This window comes from Trichosurus vulpecula, chromosome 4 (assembly GCF_011100635.1).
Source record: "Trichosurus vulpecula isolate mTriVul1 chromosome 4, mTriVul1.pri, whole genome shotgun sequence".
Lineage (NCBI taxonomy): Eukaryota > Metazoa > Chordata > Mammalia > Diprotodontia > Phalangeridae > Trichosurus > Trichosurus vulpecula.
Window position 1 is genome coordinate 221829418 of NC_050576.1, and position 24801 is coordinate 221854218.

The window sequence follows — 24801 nt, forward strand, 5'->3', positions numbered from 1 at the left end:
CACATTTTTTTTGGAGTAGCTGCAGTGATGAGGAGTGCTATGAAGCGAACGTAAGTTTCATAATCAAAACTAATCTAATCAACAAGCTTGTACATTGCCCCAAAGAAGCGAAGGGACAGGCTCACGACAATGCAATTGCCACTTGTGGGAAAGTGCCAGACCACTATAATCAGTGTGTGCGCTCCCACGATGATGAGCCCTGATGACGTCAAAAATTTTATGAAGCCCTGGAAACCCTCATTATCAATGTGCCAAAAGAGGATGAGCTTTTAATTTAGGGTGACTTTAATGCCAGAGTAGGCACAGATTATCAAACATGGCAGGGAGTCTTTGGGAGGAATAGAGTTAGAAACTGTAACAGCAATAGGCATTTACTACTGAAGACTTGTGCATCTCATGTCTTCTGTTTACCTAAATGCTACAAAACTTTGTGGATGAACCCTTGCAGTAAACATTGGCATTTAATAGACTATGCTAGGGCTGTCCAAAATGCAGCCCACAGTGTGATTTATGTGGCCTGCCTACAAGCACAGAAATTTACATAAATGCATTAGTAAATGAAACCAAGCTACCGCAGAACTCTCACTAAAATGGCAAATCAAAATATATTGTCTACTGCTCTAGAAAACCTAAGGTCGGACAGCCCTGGACTATGCCACTGTGAGGACAAAAGACAGATAGGATGTGACAGTGACAAAGGTGATGAATGGTACAAAATGCTGGACCAATTACAGAATTATCCTCTCCAAGCTAAACAGTTATATTCAACAAAAGTGGCAGCCCCAAGGCAAGACAACTACCAGAAGATTTAATGTCAACAGATTAGATAGAATGCTTCTCTGTGTGCAAACAATTTGTTACTGAGTTGGAAGGAAAGCTGAACCAACACATGGTTGGCAACAACAGAGCAGAAAAGATGTGGACAGTTTTCAGAGATATGGTGAATGGCATCACATTTACTCAGTGGGACCAGAACACTCACAAACATAGGACTAGTTTGATGAAAATGATGGGAGAATTCAGAAACTGTTAAATGAAAAATGAGAATTCTCCAGGGTTTACTAAGCAGAATAGTTTGTCCATCTCTAAGAAAGTAGCATTTAGCTCCATCAAAAGTAAAGTGCAAGTGAAACTTAGAGAGATGTAGCATTCTTGGTTCAGTTACAAGGCAGATGAAATTCAGTCTTATGCTGCTAGTAACAACCCAAAACACTTCTATGATGCCATGAAGGCTATTTTTTGGACCAATGGTTCATCTCAACTATTAGGTGCTGACGGAGCCATACTGATCAGTGATAAGGACATGATCTTGGAGAGATGGGATGAATGCTTCCATAGTCTGTTCTCAACAGACTGTCATCAATCAATGCTGAAGCCACTGACAATATACCTCAGGTTGAAGTCAATCTCTCTCTAGCTGAACTTCCAACTGAAGAAGATGTTTTGAATGCCATTAAGTTAATATCCTGTGGCAAAGTGCCTGGTGCTGATTCCATTCTAGCTGAGATTTACAAGGCAGGAGTCCACTGCTCATAATACAAAAGATGACTGAAATCTTCTGGGAGATTATCCCCCAGGAGATCAAGGATACCACCACTGTCCATCTCTATAAAAGAAAAGGAAAGAGGTTGTCCTGTGACAATCACGGGGGTAGAGAGTGGAGTGTTTCTCTTTCTTAGTCATTGTTGGCAACATTCTTGTCAGCATCCCCCTCAATAGGTTGATCCTTTAACTGGAAGGTAGTCATCTAACTAAGAACTGGTGTGCCTTCAGACAGGGCCGAGAAATGACCGATATGGTGTTTGCTGCCCAACACCTCCAGAAGAAATGCTAGAAGCAGGACAGAAGTCTGTACATAATGTTCATCAGCCTGACCAAGGTCTCTGATACTGTCAGTTGTGAGGAAGATCATGGCAAAATCTGGTTGCCCAAAGAAGTTTATCAGAATTGTATGCCAGTTTCACAGTGGCTTATTTGCACGGGTTCTGGATAATGGACAATGCTCTTGCACTTTTCCAGTCACCAATGGAGTGAAGTACAGATGTATGCTTGTTCCTATGCTTTTTAACATGATGTTTTTAGTGATGTTGTTGGATGCCTTCAATGAGGATGAAAATGGAATCAAGGTCAGCTATTGCACTGATGGTAAATTAATTAAGACTTGAAAAGGCTACAAACCAAGACTACAGTGGAGGATTGGTGAGTGACTTTTACTTTGCAGATGCCTGTGCACTCCATGCCCCTGAGGCTGAGATGCAATAAAGTATGGACTGATTCTCTGCTGTCCATGCTAATTTTGGCCTGAAAGTACCGAGAAAACACAGGTTCTCCGCTAGCCAGCACCTCATCATCCATATGTGGAACCACTGGTTACAGCAGATGGAGAAATTCCAAATGCTGTGGATAAGTTCACTTACCTTGGCAGTATACTTTCCAGGGATGTGCACATAGATGATGAGATTGATGCATGCACTGCTAGAGTTAGCTTAGTGTTTGGGAGGCTCAGAAGGAAAGTTTTGGAAAAAAGAGGAAATAGACTGCCTACCAAACTGAAGATCTACAGAGCCACTTCATTGTTGTATGCCTGTGAAACCTGGGTGGTATACCAGTGCCACGCCAGGAAACTGAATTGCTTCCATTTGCATTGTCTTAGGAAGATTCAGAAGATCATCTGGCAAGATAAGGTACAGACACTGAAGTTCTTTCTTGAGCTGAACTGCCAAGCATTAAAACTCTACTGTAGAGAATGCAACTACAATGGGCTGGACATGTTGTTCAAATGCCTAATACACATTTGGTAAAAGACTATTATACGGAGAACTCACACTCGGCAAGTGCTCAAACAGAGGTCAGAAGAAGTGACACAAAGACTCTCTCGAGTTCTCTCTGAAGAACTCTGGTATTGATTTTGAGACATGGGAGACACTGTTACAGGACTGTCCAGCATGGTGTGTCTGCATCAAAGAAGGTGATGTGCTCTATAAGCAAAGCAGAATTTCAGTAGCTCAAAAAGAAATATGACGTGTGCAAATTTAGAAGCATCTCTAACCCAAATGTCCATATGGGCTATTTGTGCCTGACCTGCGGTAGAGCCTCCTGAGCTCACACTGGTCTGATCAGCCACTGCTGGACACCCTGTACATTGACACGGAGATAGGGATGCTATTTTGGTCCTCTCCGAATAGAAAGGACAAATAAGCTATGTTTTAAAAGGCATACGGGGTAAGAGAATTACAGAAATGGTGGGAAGATGAGAAGCTAGGCTGAGAAAATATTAGAATTCTATAGATGAGGAGAACACAGACGTCATTTAATCCAAACCCTACTGAAGCATAAATCACATTTACACCATTTTAAGTGACTGTATAGCCTCTGATTTAATATTTCTAGTGAAGGGAAGCTCACCACCTTACAAGATAACTATTTTTTAGACAGCTCAAACTGCTAAGAATTTCCTTTACAATGACTCCAAATGCACAAACATATTCTTTCCATGAAATGGTCCTGGAGCCACAAAGGTAAGTTTTGTCTCTCTTCACACATTTGAAAACAGTTATCAAATCTACTTTTATTATTCAGGCTAACAGTCTCTACTCTTTTAACCATTCTTCACATGACTTGCTTTCAGGTATCCATACTACCTTGCCCTTGTTCAGTATGTTGAAGCATTGGTATGCTGTAGAAAGAGCATTGGTTTAAATAACACCTTTGCCTATTACTGTGTGATCTTGGGCAAGATGTTTAATGTCCCTTGGCATCAGTTTCCTTATCCAAAAAATGAGAGTGCTGGCCTATTTCTATGGTCTATTTATGATTCTATGCTCCAACTTGCTGTCCCAGAAATGACCCTAATACTTCATATTTTGTCTGATCAGCATAGAACCATGGAATTGTTAATTCCCTCATTCTGGACATAGCTAACAGAAAAACGATGAAAATATTCTGAAAGAAAAATCCATGGTGTCTGAATAAGCCATCTTGTTATCTCATTTCAACCTAAAGGAATTGTAAAATTCAATCAAACAAATATTGAAGAGTCTACTATGCATGTGCTCACTACAATGGGAGTAGAGACAGTGGTGTGTGTGAGTGCAGGGAGGATGTGAGTAGGTAAGACAAAATCCCAGCCTTCAAGTTTTCAAGCTAGGGGTGCGACTTGGATTAGAGTTATTGGTTTAAGAAATAAAGATATCTATTCATGTTATGTTTTATTTTCATGTTTAAAAATACAGACATAAAGACTTTTCTTGTATGAGTAGGAAACTGAGTATAAATAATAAGCAAAACAAACTACCCTGAAATAAAGAAGCAGCACAAGTATGGTGTGGTTAAAAAAGCACAAGTCAACCAACAAGTATTTAACGGTTAACTATGCTAAGTGCTGAGGATACAAAGAAAGGCAAAAATTGGTTCCTGACCTGAAGAAGTTGACATTATAATGAAGAGGAAAACTCACAAAAAAATTATATATACAAGATATACACACTGTAAATGGAAGGTGTCAGAGGAGAACTGGTATAGAAAATGGGATATGAGCTGAGTCTTGAAGGAATCAAGGAAAGCTTGGAGGTAAAAGTGAGGAAGGGGAGCATTTCAGGCATGGGGGACAGTTATTAAAAAAAATCCCAAAGTAGGGAGATGGAGTGTTGTTTGGGAGGATGAGCAAGAAGGAAAAGTGTTGCTGCTCAAAGATTATGTGGAGGACAGTAAATTATAGGATTAGAAAGGTAGGAAGGATTGTGAAAGGTTGTAAAAGGCTTTACAAGTTCATCAGAGGAATTAATATTGTATCCTAAAAGATATAGGGAGCCACTGGAGTTTATGGAGGGGCTGGGGAGTAATATGCTTAGACCCGCACTTTGGTCAAACACTTTGGCAAATGACTGGAGAATGGTTTTGGAGTGGGGAGATATTTGAGGCAGAGATACCAATCAGGAGGCTACTACAATAGTCCATGCGAAGAGTGATGAGGGCCTGCAACAGGGTAGTCACTGGTAGTTGTGTGAGTACAGAGAAGGGGATGTATACAAAAGATGTTGTAATGAGAGAAAGGACAAGACTTGTCAACAGATTTGAAATGTGGAATGACAAAGAAGAGCCAAGGATAACATCAAAGTTTTAAGCTTGGGAGACTGGGAGGATAGTGGTACTTTCCACAGAAACAGGGAAATATGAAAGAGGATAGGGCTGAGAGGAAAAATAATGAAAATAATGAGTTCTGTTTTGGACATGTTAGAAATACCCAAGGGACATCTAGTTTGGGATGTCTAGAAGGCAGCTGGTGATGTGAGACTGAAACCCAAGAGAGAGGTACAAGGCTGAATATACTGATTTAAGAATCATCTACATAGAGGTGATAACTAAACTCAAAGGAGCTGATGAGATCACCAATTGAGGTAGGATAGAGGGAAAAGAGCAGGAGGGCTAAGACAGTCCCTTTGAGGATAACAATATTTATTGTGAGGTAACCTAGACAAAAGTACCACAAAGGAGAATAAGAAGTAGGTAGGAGAACCAGGAAAGGATGTGCTGCTCCACAAAAACCTAGAGAGGAGAAAGTATCTAGATTCTAGAAGAGTATGACTGACAATGTCAAAGGTGGTGAAGTGAGGTCAAGAAGGATGAAAATTGAGAAAAGGTCATTAGATTTGGTAATTAAGAGATCATTGGTAACTATGGAGGGTGCAGTTCCAGTTAAATGAAGAGATGGCAAAGGGTTTAGAAGAAAGTATGGTAGGGGGAGTCAGGAAAGGAAGTAGAGGCAGTGAGTGTAGACAGCTTTCTCAAAGAGTTTAGCTGAGAAGGGTTGTATCAGTAACTAAGGTGGGACTTTCTTTTACTGTTTTCTCTTTTAGCACTTCAATCAAGTGCCCTGGAAGAGTCTGGGCTTTGTTTCTTTGATTAAATCAGGAGACTTCGATGACCTCCTTGCCTCAAGGGAAAGCCTAGTTTACATGAGTTTGAGTCACATATTTGTGATGCCAGAAGATTTTAGGCCATGTGGGTTTAAGTTGAATGCTTGTGACGCTTTTAGGTTGTGTAGGTGAGTCACATGTTGTGACGCCCTTTGATGCTGAACGGAATATATAAACTCAAGAGGCTGGCGTTTTTCCTTGGGGCTCTCACTCACTGGAAGAGTGGCGTGTGACTAGAAGAGACTCTGGGCAGCCGCTGTTAAGAGCCCCCCCCGGCTTATAAACCTAGATGTTGGGACTTTGTTAGACCCATTGGTTCTTTGGTAACTATGAATTGTGATTTGGTCTGTTTATATTGTCTCTGTTTGTAATTTGTTTGCCTTGAAGTTCTGGTTGCTAGTTTCTCCTCCTGAACTAAGTGAATGATATTTGTATGTTGGATTAAAGTGAGACTGTTAATCCCTTAAAGTTACTTTCCTTCATAAAGCAGATCAAAAGAACCTGTACTGGTAGCTCTTGTTGCTGGTCTTGCTGGGTCTTACACCCCTACAGCAGCTGCTAGCCGAATTGTTGCTACAAGGGTTTAGGACAATAGCTAGCAGAAATAAAGGGAAAAAAATGAGGTGGTTTTTTTTTCAACTATAGGAAGACATGGGTGTGTTGTAAATAACAGGTAAAGAGCCAGTTAGAAAGGGGGAAAGATTAGGGAAAGAGTGAAGATGAGATAGAGGAGACACTCTACACTGGAGAAAAATGGAATAAGATGAAATCAAGGGTTCATATAGAGGTACATGTGCCTATTCATGTGGAAAGGCCAAAGAAGGAAAAATGGGGGAAAATTTGTAAGAGATGTGACAAGAGAAGGAGAGAAGACACTCTTGGAGAATGGCACAAGTTTTTTGAGTGAAGTGTGAGGCAAATTCTTCAGCTGAAGTGGGGTGGGGGGGAAGTATCTTGGGAAGCTTAAAGAGAGAAGAAAAGGTTTGGAATAGCTGCAGTAGTGAGTGAAATGATTAAAGAAATGCAAAAAGATTGTTTCATTGTAGAGAGGGTCCAGCTGAAAGTATAACAAAATTTGTAGTGGACTCAGCACATTTTGTTGAATTCCAGCAGCATGTGAATAGGAGTAAAGGCAGTAGAGGGTGGGAGTGATCACAGATTGGGGTTTAGCAATGCATGATTAATGATAACATTGGGGGGGTTGATAGAGAGGAAAGGAATTCAAAATGTCGAGGACAGTGTAGAGTTGAACTGATTCACCAAGGAGTGAAAGAAATAGGGAAGGGAGGAGAGTCAGTGCATGGGTGATGGCCGAACGAAGAACTGATTGTGGAAAGAATTAATTACCACAGTGAAGACAAAAACCAAACAAGGTTAGGGGCAATATGAGAGAAAGATGGAATCAAAAGGTTATGATCAGAAAAGGAATTTCTGAGTTTATGAAGATGGTAGTGGAGACAGGAATCAAGATACCTGGGTCCTAGCTATGGCCATTACCTAGATATGGGACCTTTGGACAGGAGACTGAACCTCTTTAGGATATAGTTTCCTCATCCTGAGAAAAAGGGCTTTTATGAGTTCTAAAATCCCTTCTAGCTTTAAAATTCTACAATTTCCTGTATATAAGTTTAGTATAGTTTTTCAATCAAAAGTCAGTTAACATTAGTAACAAACAGGCAAAAATTTGAGGGAATCCTCAGGAATGAAAGAGATCAGACAATATTAAGTATAGAAAAGGGGAGAATTAAGGAATATTCCAGAATAAAAGTAAAATATACAAGAGATCATTTTGTTGAAGGGATAGAAGGGGGTGAGAAAAATTGTAATGTGGCTAATTATTTCATATTTATGGGTTGCTAAAAAAAAAAAAAGCCTTAACCTGTTTGCCTTAATCTACAGCAGAAGGAAATGGCAAACTACTCCATTATCTTTTTGAAGAAAACTCCATGGACAGCAATGGCATGGCCTACAAACAAGGTCAATAAAGAGTCTGATACAACTGAATAACAACCACAACAAAAGATGGATTTATGGGGCAAAAGAACAAAAAGGCACCAACAAAGGGCTAAAAGACCTAAAGTATTAAAGATCTGAGGGAAGCTTAAACGAACCAGGGGAATTTATAGAATCAGGAGAAGGTAGTAAGAAGAGTTGATTTTATGTACTACCAACAAATCTCCCGATAACCTACTATTGAAGCAATGTCTTCTGTGTGAAGGAAGAGTAGAATGAACATTTGCACAGATGGGCAAAGATGGGCAACAGGTGCTACACTCCTATGAAATCATGCATGAACAGCGAAAGGATGCATATTCCTTTAGTCTTTCAACAAAAGAGAATCTTTAGGAGAATGGGGGTGGAAGTGACAGTGAGGATGGAGTGGAAGGACTCTGGAAGGGTGAATATGTCTGATGCTAAAGTGGAAGGAGAAAGTACCACTGAAGAGCATTTTCATTCAAGAGGTGGTATGTGTCTGAGGTGGGAGATGAGAACCTCACGTTAGGTAGTCTAGGGGTAGTTTTCTGCACTAGACGACTACTGTCTTTGAATGCTGAACCTCCATTTGCAGCATTACCCCAAAAGAAGAGATGTGAGATTTTTCCAGCGACAGTTGCAATACAAAGTGGTGGGCAAGACATACATCCAGAGATGGGATGGGATGGAGACTAAGCAACATAAAGGAAGTGTGGTGGAGCCAGGCTTCAGCATTCAGGATATTGAGTAACTCATACCATGCCATGTGGAGCTGCAAACAGATACTGCTTCCTTCAAAAATTATTCCTAAAAGTGAGGCAAAGCAAGAAAAAAAAAGTTCCATAGATATCTCATGTCCAAAACGAAAGGTGTCAACATATCCAAAACAACTCATCTCCCTGCCCCTCCAAAACCCACCCCTCTTCCAAACTTCCCTTAGAGGAATCCCTACCACCATCACCCCAGTCACCTAGGTTTGTCATTTTATGTCATCTTTGACCCTTTACTCACTCTCATTCCACATAGCCAATTGGTCGACAAATCTTGCTCTATATCTCTTACCTCCCATCCCACTCTCTTTACTCACACAGTCATCACCCTAGTTCAGGCCCTCATCTCCTCTCACTTGGATCACACAACAGTCTTCTTGCCTCTTCTTTCCTCTCTAATTCATCTTCCATACAGCTGCCCAAGTGTCTGTCCTAAAGCACAGAACTTCTCAATAAACTCCTGTGTCTCTCTATTACCAATTAGATCAAATAAAAGCTCTTCTGTTTGGCATGTGAAGCCCTCATAACCTGAACTCAACCTATCTTTCTGGCCTTATTATTTTTATTCTCCATGAACTCTACAATCAAACTGACTTTCTTAATGTTCTTCATATCATCTTCTATCTCTGCCTTTGTTTTGGCTGTCCCCTGAAGTGAAAATGCATTGTTTCCTCACCGTTGCCACTTAGAATAGCCAGGCTCTTTCAAGACTTAGCTCAAAGGTCACTTTCTATATGAAGCCTTCCCTGATCCCAAGAGCCACAAAAGGACTGTGAGGCAGACAGGGGTACACTAACTTAGGCCTTGTTGCTACACTTCTGGACACCTAGAGGTGCCTAGGGAGGTTCAGCACCGCCAAGTTTGTCCCAAATCAAGTCTTGGGATATAGCAGATCTTCTGGCTGGGAACACACTTCTGCTTATACCTGCTGTAAGGCAGATTTCCCCCTATGAACGCAGCAACAGGACAGATCAGGTGGTTGAATGCTGTGCCAAAATCTAGAGGCTTGAACCTCCTCATCACCTGTCTTCATCATCAGAACTCAATGAAATTCTTACTGGAATTATTCTCCAATGGTTAACATATCCTCTTACTTGCCTCTAATCCCAGAGATGCTGAACCCCCAACTGCTAAAGAACAAATACCTCCATCTCCAATCCTAGCAGTTTCCTTCTGTCATTGCAAAACACCTCAACTCTACCCCACTGGTGCTCTACTCTAGATCTTCCTGTACCTTCCACTGTAATTTCTTAGATTTCTGTTCCATAATTAACAAACAACTTTTCATTTTACACCACTTCTTTTCTTGCTCTATCTTCTGGCACTCACTGAGACCTAACTCCCCCGAGATGATACTGCATTTCTATCCACACTTTTCTACACTGGCTGGAGTCATATCCCCTCAACAACTCACTGGTCACTGTTAGGGAACCGAAATACTCCCTCCCCTCTGCCTCTTTCCTGAAATACCTTAATTTCCCAGTTATTCAATCTTCTTAACTTCTATCACCGATTTCTCCACTTCATCTCAGGTATACACAGGAACAGTCATACCACCGATCCTGTAAGTGTTACACTTCCATGTTTAAGAACTGATATTCCTTTATGCCATCATAATGTCTTCTCTATTTCTTCCTATTCCTAACTATTCTTCATCCTCTCTGTGATGACTTCTAATTCTTCCATGCCTTGGTGCTTTACCACATCATCACCCTTGCCCGGTCTACACTCTTCCTCCCTTGCCAATCTCAGCCTCTTGCTGAACCAGTTCAACTCTACATTGTTATCAGTTCTCAAATCCTCATTCTCTTCTCCTAACCCCTTGTCAAAACCTAACCCTGGATTAGCTCCCACCACCTGATTCCTTCACTATCTAACATGTGCTTTTTAATGAGCAGGTGGAAAAGACAAAATCAGGCTGACTAGACCACTACAAATTTATCTTACCTAATTCCAACTGTAGCAAACTAATCATACTTCTCCCTAATTAATTTCCCATCCCATTCACCACAGCAGTTTTTCCAACCTTTTTATCTCTTCTTAGTGTCCAAGAGTGTTCCCTTCCCCACCTCCCACCCCAACTCCCCTCAATAGAGATCTTCTTATACTTTGCTGAAAAAAACTTAGACCACAGGCTGGTTCCTTTTTCCATCTTCATCTTGCATGCTTCTGATAAGACTTCCCTCCCCAACCCCTTCCCTTTCTGAACTATTTCCTTCTTCACTTTAGGCTGTAATGAAGAGGTGGCCCTTTGGCTTGCCAAGGCCAACCCACCTACACACACTTCTCTTCTCCTGTCTCTTTGCCATGGCTCTCTGAACATACCCATTCCACCAGAAGTTTGGGACTTCACTCTTGAATCTCCTAGCTCTGATAAGTGAACTCTTGCTTTGTCTTACTGGGGCCAAGCCTCTATGCAATTTCCCAGAGGTCTTCTAAACATGGCCCTACTCTTCAATCATCTCCACCCCATTCAAAAGGTCCCTTGGACCCTCATGGGTCCCCTAGCTCTGAAGGGCAAGCTTTCCTCTTATCTTCCTGATACCCAAGTCTCTATACCACCTCCCAGATGTATTCTTACTTTCCCCATGTGGGTATTCTTTTTCCTCCTCACTCTTCTTGACTATCCTAACTTTGCATTACTCCTTTAGAAGGTGGTTTCCTTGAGAGTTACAACTATCTTGCTTTCTTATATCTGTAATCCCAATGCTTTCCACAGTGCATGGCACAGAGTAATGGATTAATAAATGTTTCATCTATGTATTCTAGGTTCTCCTACCTGAATTATTGTTCCCTTTCAGTTTTCTTTGCTGGATCTTCATCCATATCGAGACCATTAAAGGTTAAGGCTCTGTCCCAAAATTTATCATCTTTTCCCCAGAACCTAACCCCACCTCCTTCTGAATTTCTCTATTACTGTTGATGGTACCACAATCTTTGCTAACGACCAGGTTCAAAACCTCTGTGTTATCTTCAACACTAGTCATTTCTTTTCCTACAGCGTCTTTCTACTTTTTACAAGGCTATTACTCTAGTTCAGGCCTCATTATCTCTTGGATAGACATTTTCTACTTGCCTCACATGACATTCCACCTCTGTGCCTTTTCACTGGCTGTCCCTATATTTGTTTAAATTTTTTTCAGTCTATCTCTGATGCCAGAGACTGTTTTTGCTTTTTCTTTGAATCTCCAGCACAATACCTGGTAGACTGTCATTGCTAAATAAATACCTGCTAACTGACTGTTAGTTATAGGACATACTGTATGGAAAACAAGCAAACAAGGAGTAGGATTTAGTTGTAAAAATTAATGTCTTTATGACATTTATGAGGCCTTACATTTTAGGCCTATGCAAAGGGAACAAATGACAGGGAAACATATGACAATTACTCTAGACTGAGAATAGTATATACATACATAAGCTTGATGAAAATAAGCTTTCATTAGAAGACTGTGGGGAAAAAATTAATAATAACTTTGTATCTTCTCATTAACTAATGTTACTTTAGAAAATCAAAGAAATGCTACTGGCTCTGTATTTAGGCTCTCATCTTTTTTCCCCTTGACTTTTATAAGATCTCTCCACTTTTAACCTTTCTCTATTTCCAAAGTCAACCTTAGCACAACTGCCTGAGTAATTCAAAATACTGGTGACATCAATTCCTTGTCCTAAGAACTCCAGTGAGATCCTGTTTACTAGATAATATGCAAAGTCTTTAGCCAGGCATTCAAGGCCTCCAACAATCTGGGTCGAACCTACCTTTCCAGACTTCTCAAATATTACTCCTATTTTAAGATTTAGCCAGAATGGACTAATGACTACTACAACTTTTGCTGTACCATTCTTGGTATTTATTTTGGTGGGGGAAAAAAAAAGATCTTTTCCCTCCATCTACTTTCCTCCCTTCAAGATCCAACTCAAGTGTCACTTCTAAAAAGTTTACCTTGTTGTCCCATTAACCCACCCCAGTTTCTCCCATCTTAAATCTTTTATGCCACTCTATTTGAACTTATAACTAGTATCATAGTTATTTATTACGGTATACATACTTGTTCCATCAGACTGCAAGCTTGTCAAGGACAAGAAGTACTACATCATTTTATATATTCCCAGAGTCTAGCACAGTGCACTGCATATAGTAGGTACTTAATAAATGCTGAATTGAATGCAAGTAAATTTATTTTTTATATAAGCCCATTAACTAACAAAATTCTTTATAGGTCCTAAAATGAACATGCAAAACTTTACAACAGAACTACTGACTGCTAGGCAATAATTTCTATATTGCTCTGAATGGACTACTGAAGTAAAAAGGAAAAAAAACCAAGTTCTTTACTATACAAATTACTTAAAAGTTTAACTTGGTCAGGAACAAGTTTATTTTTTCTTGGTTAATAAACATTAAAATTTCAAAATATGTTTTAAAGTTTATTGGAAATTAATTTTTAAAACAATTTAAAAATTCTGCTGTATAAGCTAAAGAATGATTGCCTTAAGACTTCTGTTTCCCACTTGAAACACAAGTTTAAAGAAATCTTACATGAGACGTGACAAAAAAAATTTTGTTCCACATTTTTGTGTGACCACTAAGCTATCAATGTACTTAAAATTCAGGGCCTGTGGAAACTGTTAAAAAAAAAAACCACAGCTGTTAATTTTTTTATTTAGCTTCTTGTTTACTTCTTTACTTACTTGTAAACTAAGGCTAATGTAGGTCACATTATATTTCTACTACTTAATTCAATGCACAGAGTATATAAATTACAATTAGATTATGGTTTATAGCTTATTAGCTATTTTAGTGGGGCTTGGAGGCATAGAATAAAAAGTATAAAAGCTGAAGTATTCAGCCACAGATAATTGAAGGTAAATAAAAAGTGAAGATAAGCTGAAATCATTCAAGTAAACAGAAAAACAATGTTAATACAATTTTCTGAGACTCATATAATACAAAGTATACTTGTTACTCAGCAAAAAGTATAAAACTTTTTCTGAGATTGTCAGAATGGCCTGTTATATAAAAAACTTACCTGATTGGAGTTTACTTGGATGATGCTGTCCACCTGCCCCTGTTAGAGGAGGAGAACTTGCCCCTGCTTGTCCAGTACCTTGTGTTGGGCTTACACTGGTAAGAGTCCCAGGAGGTAATGGCTGACCTCTTTTTAATAGCTGCTTCTGTTCTTGCTGGCGGAAACGTGGAGGCACCTCACGAGGCAGGTAACGGGATGCAGCTGGCTGCTGGCCATTGGCAGATGCACGTTTGCCATTGCTGCTATTGGTGATAGTGCTGGTGGAAGTACTGGTACTGATACCAGCAGGTTGGGGCTGGCTTGAACTGGTCTTAGTAGGTTCTGGCACTACAAGGAATGAAACAAAAAAAGCCCTAAATTTAAATATGGTCTCATGAAGAAATGAGAAATAATTAATATTTATATATAATAATTATATATAATTATATATTAATATATAATAATTATATATTAATATATAATAATTAATATTAAGTCATGAACTTGTGCCCAGGTTTCTTGACTGCAATTCCAGTCGTGCCTCTAGTCACTTCAGTAAAATGAAGGGCTTAGACTAGCTGATCCCTTAAGTATCTTTCAGCTTTAAAGAATTCTAATGCAATGATCATGAAAAACAAGTTTGTAGAAGTTTACAGAAGCATGGTCAGAAAACCAGTTAAGCCAAATCATTCTGAGACCATTTAAAGACAGAAATGAAAGGTCAACAAATGGATGAAAAAAGGAAAAGATACGTAGAATTTTACAGCAAATTCTTTTCTGTATTAACGACAGAGAGGCCACCACATTTAGATTATAACATTATTGTTTCTAAAGTGCTGAATGAGGAAGAAGAAATAGCACTAAAGAAAATGAGGACAGGAAAAGCACACCACTCATGTATTTCTCCCACTATCTCTTCCTTCATTCACATCATATGAAGAGGTAATCCTTTTTGCTGAGCCAAACACCACTTCATGCTTCCTTGATCATATCCGATCCTGGCTCTAGTGGAGATTGACCCCTCTAACATCCCCCTCTAGCTAATCTTTAAACTCTAATCATTAGCTCCTTCCCTGCTACCTGCAAACATAACCATGCCTTCACCATCCTTATAAAACCTTCCCTTGAGCCAATCATCAACAATAACTATTATCACAAAAATGCATCTTCTTCAGTATCATTTCCACGAATAAAATAATCTGGTTCTGATGTTGAACCATCTGATAGTGTCAAGGGCTTTGGTGGTGAGAAGTGTGTGTGTGTGTGTGTGTGCGTGTGTTAAAATCACACAAGAATTTAACAGAAATTATCTTTGCCCCAAAACTCTATAATTATTAATAACAAATGATATATAGAACAGGAAGACATGTAGGTTTTAAACTAGCTTAAACCTGTCAGTCAGTATCAAGGACAATATCTAGCACAAAAACCAAAGGCAAGAGGACAGTAAAACTCTCCATATTCCCTTTTTGCAGATAACATTACATTAATAGCTTCAATTTCTAGAATACTGCAAGTCCTCAAACAGCCTCACAATTACTCAAAAGTGTTTATCCTAAGGAAAAAAATAAGTAGATGAAGAATGTATTTAGATACACAGTCTATAGATCTAATACATCAGTACATGCAGGCAGACGATGAGCTGGACCCAGAAAAGAAGGAAGAAAATAAGCTAAACTGTATTTAGGAAATTGTGTAATGCCTTGCACTCCACAATTCTTCCCAGTTTATTAAAAGCATACTATACACAAGGAACTGTGCTAAGAAACAGAAGTGAAATAGTCTGTCCTCAAGAAGTTTACAATCTAACTAGGGAGACAAATATTTCGGGGGGGGGGTGGAAAGCAATAGTATCTGAAATAAAAAATTCATTCAAGGATTAACACAGAATAAGAGTTCTTAACATGGAATCTGTGAACTTTAAAAAAAAATACATTTTAATAACTGTATTTCAATACCACCAGGTTCCTTTGCAATCCTGTGTGTTTTACTTTACACTTAAAACATCATTCTTTAAGAGTCATTACTCAACTGAGAAATGGTCAAAGGATACGAATAGCCAGTTTTCAGAGAAGAAATCCATGCTGTCAGAATCCATATGAAAAAATGCTCTTAGTCATTAATTAGAGAAATGCAAATCAAAAAAATTCTGTGGTACTATCCACCTCACAACCATCAGATTGACAAAGGTGACGAAAAGGGAAACTACAAATGCTAGAGGGGATATGGAAAAACAGTACTTCAGTGCACTGTTGGTGGAACTATGATGGGAGTTATGCCCCAAAAGCTATTAAATTAAAAGCTAAAAATTAAGTCTATACCCCAAAGGGATCAAACTAATAGGGAAAGAACTCCTATGCATAAAGAATTTTGTGATGGCAAAGAGTTGGAACTGGAAGGAGTATCCATCAATTGGCGAAATGGCTGGACAAGTTAAGGTATAAGAAGTTGATGGAACACTATTGTGCTGTAAGAAATGATAAAGGAAATGGTTTCAGAAAAACCTGGAAAGACATAAAATTTTTAAAAAATATTTTAGATTTTTTTATTTTTAGTTTACAACACTCAGTTCCACAAATTTTTGAGTTCCAAATTTTCTTCCCCTCTCTCCCTTCTTCCCTCCCCCCCAAGACAGCATGGAATCCAATATATGTTCTACATATACCTTCGCATTAAACTTATTTACACAATACTCAAGTTGTAAAGAAGAATTATGACCAATGGAATGAATCATGAGAAAGAAGAAACAAAACCAAAAAAGAAGAGGAAAAAAGAGCATATATTTTGCTTCAATCTACACTCAGATTCCATAATTCTTTCTCTGGATGTAGATAGCTCTTTCATTCATGAATCCTTTGGAGCTGTCTTTGAACCTTGTACTGCTGAGAAGAGCCAAATCTATCAAAGTTAGTCATCACAGAAGCAATGTGTCTGTGGTTGTGTACAATTTCCTCCTGGTTCTGCTCTCTTCACTCAACATCAGATTGTGTAGGTCTTTCCAGATTATTATGAAGTCCACATCTTCCCCATTTCTTGTAGCAGAATAGTATTCCATTACATTCATATACCACAACTTGCTTAGACATTCCCCAATTGATTTCCAATTCTTTGTTATCGTAAAAAGAGCTGCTAAAAATATTTTTGTACAAATGGGTCCCTTTCCCACTTGTGTGATCTCTTTGGGATACAGCCCGAGAAGTGGTATTGCTGGGTCAAAACGTATGCACATTCTTATAGCCCTTTCAGCATAGTTCCAAATTGCTCTCCAGAATGGCTGGATCAGTTCACAACTCCACCAACAATACATTCCAATTTTCCCACATCCTCTCCAGCATTTAGCATTTTCCTGTTTTGTCATGTTAGCCAATCTGACAGGAGAAATGTGGTACCTAAGAGTTGTTTTGATTTGCATTTCTCTAACCAGTAGTGATTTCGAGCATTTTTTTCATATGCCTATAAATATCTTTAATTTCTTCCTCTGAAAACTGCCTGTTCATATCCTTTGACCATTTCTCAATTGGGGAATGACTTGTATTCCTATAAATTTGGCTCAGTTCCTGTGAATTTTAGATATGAGGACTTTATCAGAGACACTGGTTGTAAAGATTTTCTCCCAATTTTCTGCTTCCCTCCTAATCTTTGTTGCATTGGCTTTGTTTATACAAAACTTTTCAATTTAACATAATCAAAATTATACATTTTGCATTTTGCAGTGCTCTCTATCTCTTGTTAGGTCATGAATTCTTCCCTTTCCCATAAATCTGACAGGTAAACTATTCCCTGCTCTCCCAAAATGCTTACAGTATCAGCTTTTATTCCTAAATCATGAACCCGTTTTGAATTTATTTTGGAATATGGTGTAAGATATTGATTTATGCCCCATTTCTGCCATACTATTTCCCATCTTTCCCAGCAGTTTTTATGAAATAGTGAATTCTTAGCCCAGAAGCTGTATTCTTTGGGTATATCAAAGAGTAGATTGCTAAGGTCATTTACTACTGCATCTTGTGTATCTAACCTATTCCACTGATCTACCACTCTGTTTCTTAGCCAGTACCAGGTAGTTTTGATAACTGCTGCTTTATAGTACAGTTTAGTATCTGATATGGCCAGGCCATCTTCCTTAGCATGTCTTTTAATTAATTCCCTTGATTTTCTGGACTTTTTGTTCTTCCAGATGAATTTTGTTATCATTTTATCAGGCTCTGTAAAATAAATTTTTGGTAGTTTGGTATGGCATTGAATAAATTAATTTAGGTAAAATTGTCATTTTTATTATATTAGCTCAGCCTAACCATGAGCAACTGATTTTTTCCATTTATTTAGATCTGACTTTATTTGTGTGAAAAGTGTTTCATAATTGTATTCATGTAGGCCTTGGGTTTGTCTTGGCAGGTAGACTCCCAAATATTTTATAGTGTCTGCAGTAACTTTAAATGGAATTTCTCTTTCTATCTCTTGCTGCTGGGCTTTGTTAGTAATGTATAGGAATGCCGAGGATTTATGTAGGTTTATTTTATAACCTGTAACTTCGCTAAAGTTTTTTTTTTTTATCATTTCAAGTTGTTTTTTACTTGATTCTATAGAATTCTCTAAGTAAATCATCACATCATCTGTGAAGAGTGATAACTTAGTTTCTTCTTTGCCCATTCTAATTCCTTCAATTTCTTTTTCTTTTCTTATTGCTAAAGCTAACATTTCTAGTACCAAACTGAGTAATAGGGGTGATAATAGACACCCTTGTTTCATCCCTGATCTTACTGGATAGGCATCTAGCTCATCCCCATTACATGTAATGCTTGCTGATGGTTTTAGGTAAATGGTACTTATAATTTTAAGGAAGACTCCATTTATTCCTATGCTTTCTAGTGTTTTCAATAGGAATGAGTGTTGTATTTTTTTAAAAGATTTTTCTGCATCTATTGAGAGAATCATATGGTTTTGGCTAGTTTTGTTGTTGATATGATCAATTATGCTGGTAGTTTTCCTGATATTGAACCAGCCTTGCATTCCTGGAATGAATCCTACCTGGTCATAAGTGTATTACACTCGTGATAAGTTGCTGCAATCTTTTTGTTAATATTTTATTTAAAATTTTTGCATCAATATTCATCAGGGAAATTGGTCTATAATTTTCTTTCTCTGTTTTGACTCTTCCTGATTTAGGCATTAGTACCATATATGTGTCATAAAAAGAATTTGGTAGGACTCCTTCACCTATTTTTCCAAATAGTCTATAAAGTATGGGAATTATTTGTTCTTTAAATGTTTGATAGAATTCACATGTAACACCATCTGGCCCTGGATTTTTTTCCTAGGGAGTTCATTGATGGCTTGCTCAATTTCTTTTTTCTGAGATAGGGTTATTTAGGTATTTTACTTCCTCTTCTGTTAACCTGGGCAATTTATATTTTTGTAAATATTCATCCATTTCCCTCAGGTTGTCACATTTATGGGCATACAACTGGGCAAAATAATTTCTAGTTATTGTTTTAATTTCCTCTTCACTGGTGGTGAATTCACCCTTTTCATTTTTGATACCGGTAATCTGGTTTTCTTCTTGCTTTTTTAAAATGAAATTGACAAAAGGTTTATTGATTTTATTGGTTTTTTCATAAAACCAGCTCTTAGTTTTGTTTATTCAATAGTTTTCTTGATTTCAATTTTATTAATCTCTCCTTTGGTTTTCAGTATTTAATTGAAGATTTTCAATTTGTTCTTTTTCTAGATTTTTCAGTTGCACGCCCAATTCATTCATCTCCTTTTTCTCTATTTCATTCATGTAAGAATTTAGACACATAAAACTTCCCCTAAGAACTGCTTTTGCTGCATCCCATTAATTTTCGTATGTTGTCTCATTATTGTCATTCTCTTGAATGAAGTTATTAATTGTTTTCTATGATTTGTTCTTTGACCCACTCATTCTTTAGGATTAGATTACCTAGTTTCCAATTAACTTTTAGTTTATCTTTCCATGGTCCTTCATTACAAATAAGTTTAATTGCATCATGATCTGGAAAGGATGCTTTGACTACTTCTGTGGAAGACATATAAATTGAAGGAAAGTGAAGTGAGCAGAACCAGAAAAACAATTTATACAATATCATAAAAATAAGCAACTTTGAAAAAAACTCAAAAGCTCTTCAATAACACAATGACCAGTCACAACTCATGATGAAATATACTATCTACCTTCAGAGAGCTGAGGGACTCAGTGCAGAACGAAGTATTTTTTCATTTCCCTTTCTTTTACTTCCTTCTTTTACATATGGCTAAGTATTGGAATGTGTTTTTCTTAACTATACATATTTGTAATAGTTGTGTTTTGCTCTACTTAATCAAATATTTATTAAAAAAATCAACAAATATCAAAGATCTTCTATCTACCTTTCAGTTAATTGTTAAGACAGAGTTAATTGTTGACTATTTTTTACAACTGGCTTGTTCTCATTTTTCCATAAAGGACACCCCTAGTATGCCTGTGGATCATTCTTAGAGATTTTAAAGATGTAAAAGCAGGCCTAGTAGCAGTTACTCTTTATTGACTTTTTTTTGGGGGGGGGGTAATAATTGCATTGATGAATTTTTCTAATTGTTTGGTATCTTCCAGATTCTTCCCTATATCTTGAAAAAGTCAGAACCTCAAAATTTTCAAAATTATATTAACTCCAGCATGAATTTCTTCTATGTATACTGTACTCATTATTATATTTAGTTAAAACATAGTTCAATCACCTCCTTTGTATCTCATACCATCTAAGAAAGTGAGGAAATCAGAACAGCAAGTGGGAGTAGTAATTGACTGAACCATACTTTCTCCATCTTGTGACTCAATTCTGAATCTAACTCAATTCCCTTTCTATACAATTATAGGTTTAGTCCAATTTCTGTCTTGTGAGAAAACCTTAATGTATTGTTTGTACTTAGGCCTGTGTGTCTAGGAGGCTGGACCACTACTACCTGTGGCTTAGAGTGTCTTAAATAAGGACCTGGAGGGGTAGGGAGGCTACATGTGGCCCTCTAGGTCAAGTTCAGCTCTTTGACAATCCAAAATTCACAGGCCTTGAGGCCACAGGAACCCTACCCCTGAATGCTGTCCAGAAACCCAGTTAGACCTGAAGATTGATGAAACGAGTTTTCTCATAGTAATACACCTCAAGTAATCCATATGTCTAGCTAAAAACTGGCCCCATACTGGTCAATCAGTTATTGTTTCCATATTTCTTTGATTGAATACAAATTGGGGGGAGTGGGACACCTCTTTTTCTGATTTCAGGGAACTGCACCTCTTTGCTTACCCCCTCTTAACTTTTAAAGTCCCTACTCTTTCCTCCAAAAACCAGATCACCTAATTTTGTATCCTGGTTAATTGGTTTCTTTTAATTAATTGGTTTTGATTAATTTTTTATTGCATAAGAATCTGTCTTTGGAGTCCAGTGCCAAAGTTGAAGAAGGCCACAGGTCCTGATTTGATATGCAACTGGCATGCATTGCTTATAAATCCATATGCTTGGGAGATCTAGCCTTTGTTTTTTCAGTCACTCTATCTTCACAAATGCTCCATTCTACTTAAAGTACCTGCTCACACATCAATTACTTCAAATGTAGCCATTGCTTTGGGCCACTGGAAAAGAACTTAATCTCTCTTTGTTTTTTGGTTGTAATGTCTTTCACATTTTTCTGTATTTAATATTTTTAGTTTTCAGCACTGATTTCCACAAGAGTTTGAATTACGAATGTTCTCCCCATTTCTACCCTCCCCCCAACTCCAAGATGGCATATATTCTGATTGCCCCATTCCCCAGTCAGCACTCCCTTCTGTCACTCCACTCCCCCCATCCCCTTTTTCCCTTACTTTCTTGTAGGGCAAGATAAATTTCTATGCACCATTGCCTGTATATCTTATTTCCCAGTTGCATGCAAAAACAACTTTTTTTTTTGAACATCTGCTTTTAAAACTTTGAGTTCCAAATGCTTTCCCCTCTTCCCTCCCCACCCACCCTCCCTAAGAAGGCAAGCAATTCAACATAGGCCACATGCGTATCATTATGTAAAACCCTTCTACAATACTCATGTTGTGAAAGACTAACTATATTTTGCTCCTTCCTATCCTATCCCTTTATTCAATTTTCTCCCTTGATGCTGTCCCTTTTCAAAAGTGTTTGCTTTTGATTACCTCCTCCCCTATCTTCCCACCCTTCTATCATTCCCCCTATTTATCTCCTTCCTCCTTCTTTCCTGTGGTGTAAGATACCCAATTGAGTGTGTATGGTATTCCCTCCTCAGGTCAAATCTGATGAGAGCGAGATTCACTCATTCCCCCTCACCTGCCCCCTCTTCCCTCCCAACAGAACTGATTTTTCTTGCCACTTTTCTGTGAGATAATTTACCCCATTCTATCTCTCCCTTCCTCCCTCTGTCAATATATTCCTCTCTCATCCCTTAATTTGATTTTACTATTTTAGATATCATCCCTTCATATTCAACTCACCCTGTGCCCTCTGTCTATATAGTCCAATAATTTTAAAATTATCTCTCCTGGACCTATTTTCCAGGTCAGTGGTTTTTCCAATGTGGTATTTCACACTGTCTTCCACTTTTTCATTCCTTTGGTTCTGTTTTATAATATCTTGATTTCTCATGAAGTCACTAGCTTCCACTTGCTCCAATCTCATTTTGAAGGTAGTATTTTCTTCAGTGGTCTTTTGGACCTCCTTTTCCATTTGGCTAATTCTGCCTTTCAAGGTATTCTTCTCCTCATTGGCTTTTTGGAGCTCTTTTGCCATTTGAGTTAGTCTATTTTTTAAGGTGTTGTTTTCTTCAGTATATTTTTCAGTATTTTTTTGGGTCTCCTTTAGCAAGTCATTGACTTGTTTTTCATGGTTTTCTTGCATCACTCATTTCTCTTCCCAATTTTTCCTCTACTTCTCTAACTTGCTTTTCCAAATCCTTTTTGAGCTCCTCCATGGCCTGAGACCAGTTCATGTTTATCTTGGAGGCTTGTGATGTAGGCTCTTTGACTTTGTTGACTTCTTCTGGCTGTATATGTTGGTCTTCTTTGTCACCAAAGAAAGATTCCAAAGTCTGAGTCTGAATCTGAGTCCATTTTCACTGCCTGTTCATGTTCCCAGCCAACTTACTTGACCCCTGAGTTTTTCATTGGGGTATGACTGCTTGTAGAGTAGCGTACTTTGTCCCAAGTTTGAGGGGCTGCGCTGTTGTTTTCAGAGCTATTTCTACACAGCAAGTTCTACCACACCAGCGTTCCTCCTCCCCCAAGAACCGCCAACCTGGACTGGACTCAGATCTAAGCTGGCTCCGCACTCCTGCTCAGACCCGCCACTTAATTCCTCCCACCAGGTGGGCCTGGGGCCAGAAGCAACTGCAGCTGTAGCTCTGTAAGTAGCCTCAGAGCTGCATCACCTCCACTGCCCCGGGGCAGTGGCCAAACCGCAAACTCCTATCACTCTGTCTCATAAGCTTTTCCCACTAACCTTCTCTGTTGTCTTTGGTGTTTGTGGGTTGAGAAGTCTGGTAACTGCCACAGCTCACTGATTCAGGGTGCTAGGGCCAGGCGTGGCTCACGCTGGCCTCTGCTTCACTCTGCTCCCAGTTCTGTGTTATAGAACTTACCCTGCGGACATCCAAGGTGTCCTGGGCTGGAACCCTGCTTCCCTCTGTTATTTCGTGGGTTCTGCAGTCGTGGAATTTGTTCACAGCCATTTTTTATAGGTGTTTGGAGGGACCTGGGGGGGAGCTCATGCAAATCCCTGCTTTCCAGCCGCCATCATGGATCCACCTCCTAGGCTCCGTAGGTGCTATTATTACCCCCATTGTACAGTTGAGGAAAATAAGACAAACAGAAGTTGTAAAAAAAAGTGACTTGTCTAGGGTCACACAACTAGTAGTTTGAGAAAGGATTTGAACTCAAGTCTTCCTGACTCCAGGCCCAGTACTCTACCACCATGCCACCTAGGTCACTTAGTGTATTTACAGATGGAAGATGAATTTATTTTCTTATATGTGAATGAAGCACATGTAATGAACCGCTTGCCTATAATAATCACTTATTACATAGTGACAATCTAAACTTTGTTACCTAATCTTGCCCCTCCTCCCCACAGAAGCATTCAAATAATTACAATACCAAATTTTTTTGGCAAGCCGACTGGGATTAAGTGATTTGCCTAGGGTCACACAGCTAGTGAGTGTTGAGTTTCTGAGGCCACATTTGAGTCCAGGGCCAGTGCACTATCCGGTGCATGACCCGTCTCTCTCTATATATACACATATGAAAAAATATATATGTCTGAGAAAGATTTTAAATCACATTTTTGTTACTGAAAATAAGGAAATAATTTACATAAAATGCTAGAGATGGCAAACGCTGATAAATGCTGATTTATGCAAGTGTTCTTATTTGAGTAACATTTTACTGCACTGTTGAATTAATTTTACACCTACAATTATCCTTTCTTCCAAAACTACAATTTGTAGGAAACTCCATCTCTATGTTATTTTAAAATGGAAACAAAAAAACAAAAAAAAAATGCTACTGCCATGACAAGATTTGTCTGTTGTATCTTAGACAAATCATGTCATAATATTTTTCTTTGACCATTCGAGACACACTATTGAATAGGCTTATGAATTGATTACAAGAAGCAGAAAGTTTTCATAATTTCATCTATCTTTCATCAAGTGGGCAATTCTATCTACCTAATTCTGCCATTCTCTCCTAAAAACATTAATGAAACTACTTTTTCAGATCCAAATTTCTGAATATAATGCTGCAAAAAGAAACAGGATATTAGGGCAAATATGACAGTGCCTTCTAACATAAGCTACTTAAATATGAGTACATAAAAAATCTGAGTACATAAAGACTCAAATTTAAGAATATGGACCTGAAGCAAATCTAACAATGAACAGTTACCTAAGATTCTATTCTGCGTAACATTAAATTCCCATAGCAATATGAAAATTGATAGATCACAGGATGTTCTGCTTAATAATTATACTTGTGAATGTTCAATAAATCATATTTTATACTCAAAGCTATAGACTACATATTAAGATACATCCCACACTTAACCAAACCTCTTGCAAAGTGCTTCTAATTTAGCATGCATA

At 38.3% G+C, this 24801-nt stretch overlaps 1 protein-coding gene across 3 annotated transcripts in view; it reads right to left on the minus strand.

The window, feature by feature from the left end:
* TNRC6C (trinucleotide repeat containing adaptor 6C) overlaps positions 1 to 24801 on the minus strand; it is a 186029-nt gene that overhangs the window by 129610 nt on the left and 31618 nt on the right. For all 3 annotated transcript variants that reach the window (XM_036754793.1, XM_036754792.1, XM_036754791.1), the window contains exon 2: positions 13690 to 14016. The gene's annotated coding sequence lies outside the window, so the exon portion shown is untranslated. The remainder of the gene's footprint in view (positions 1 to 13689; positions 14017 to 24801) is intronic.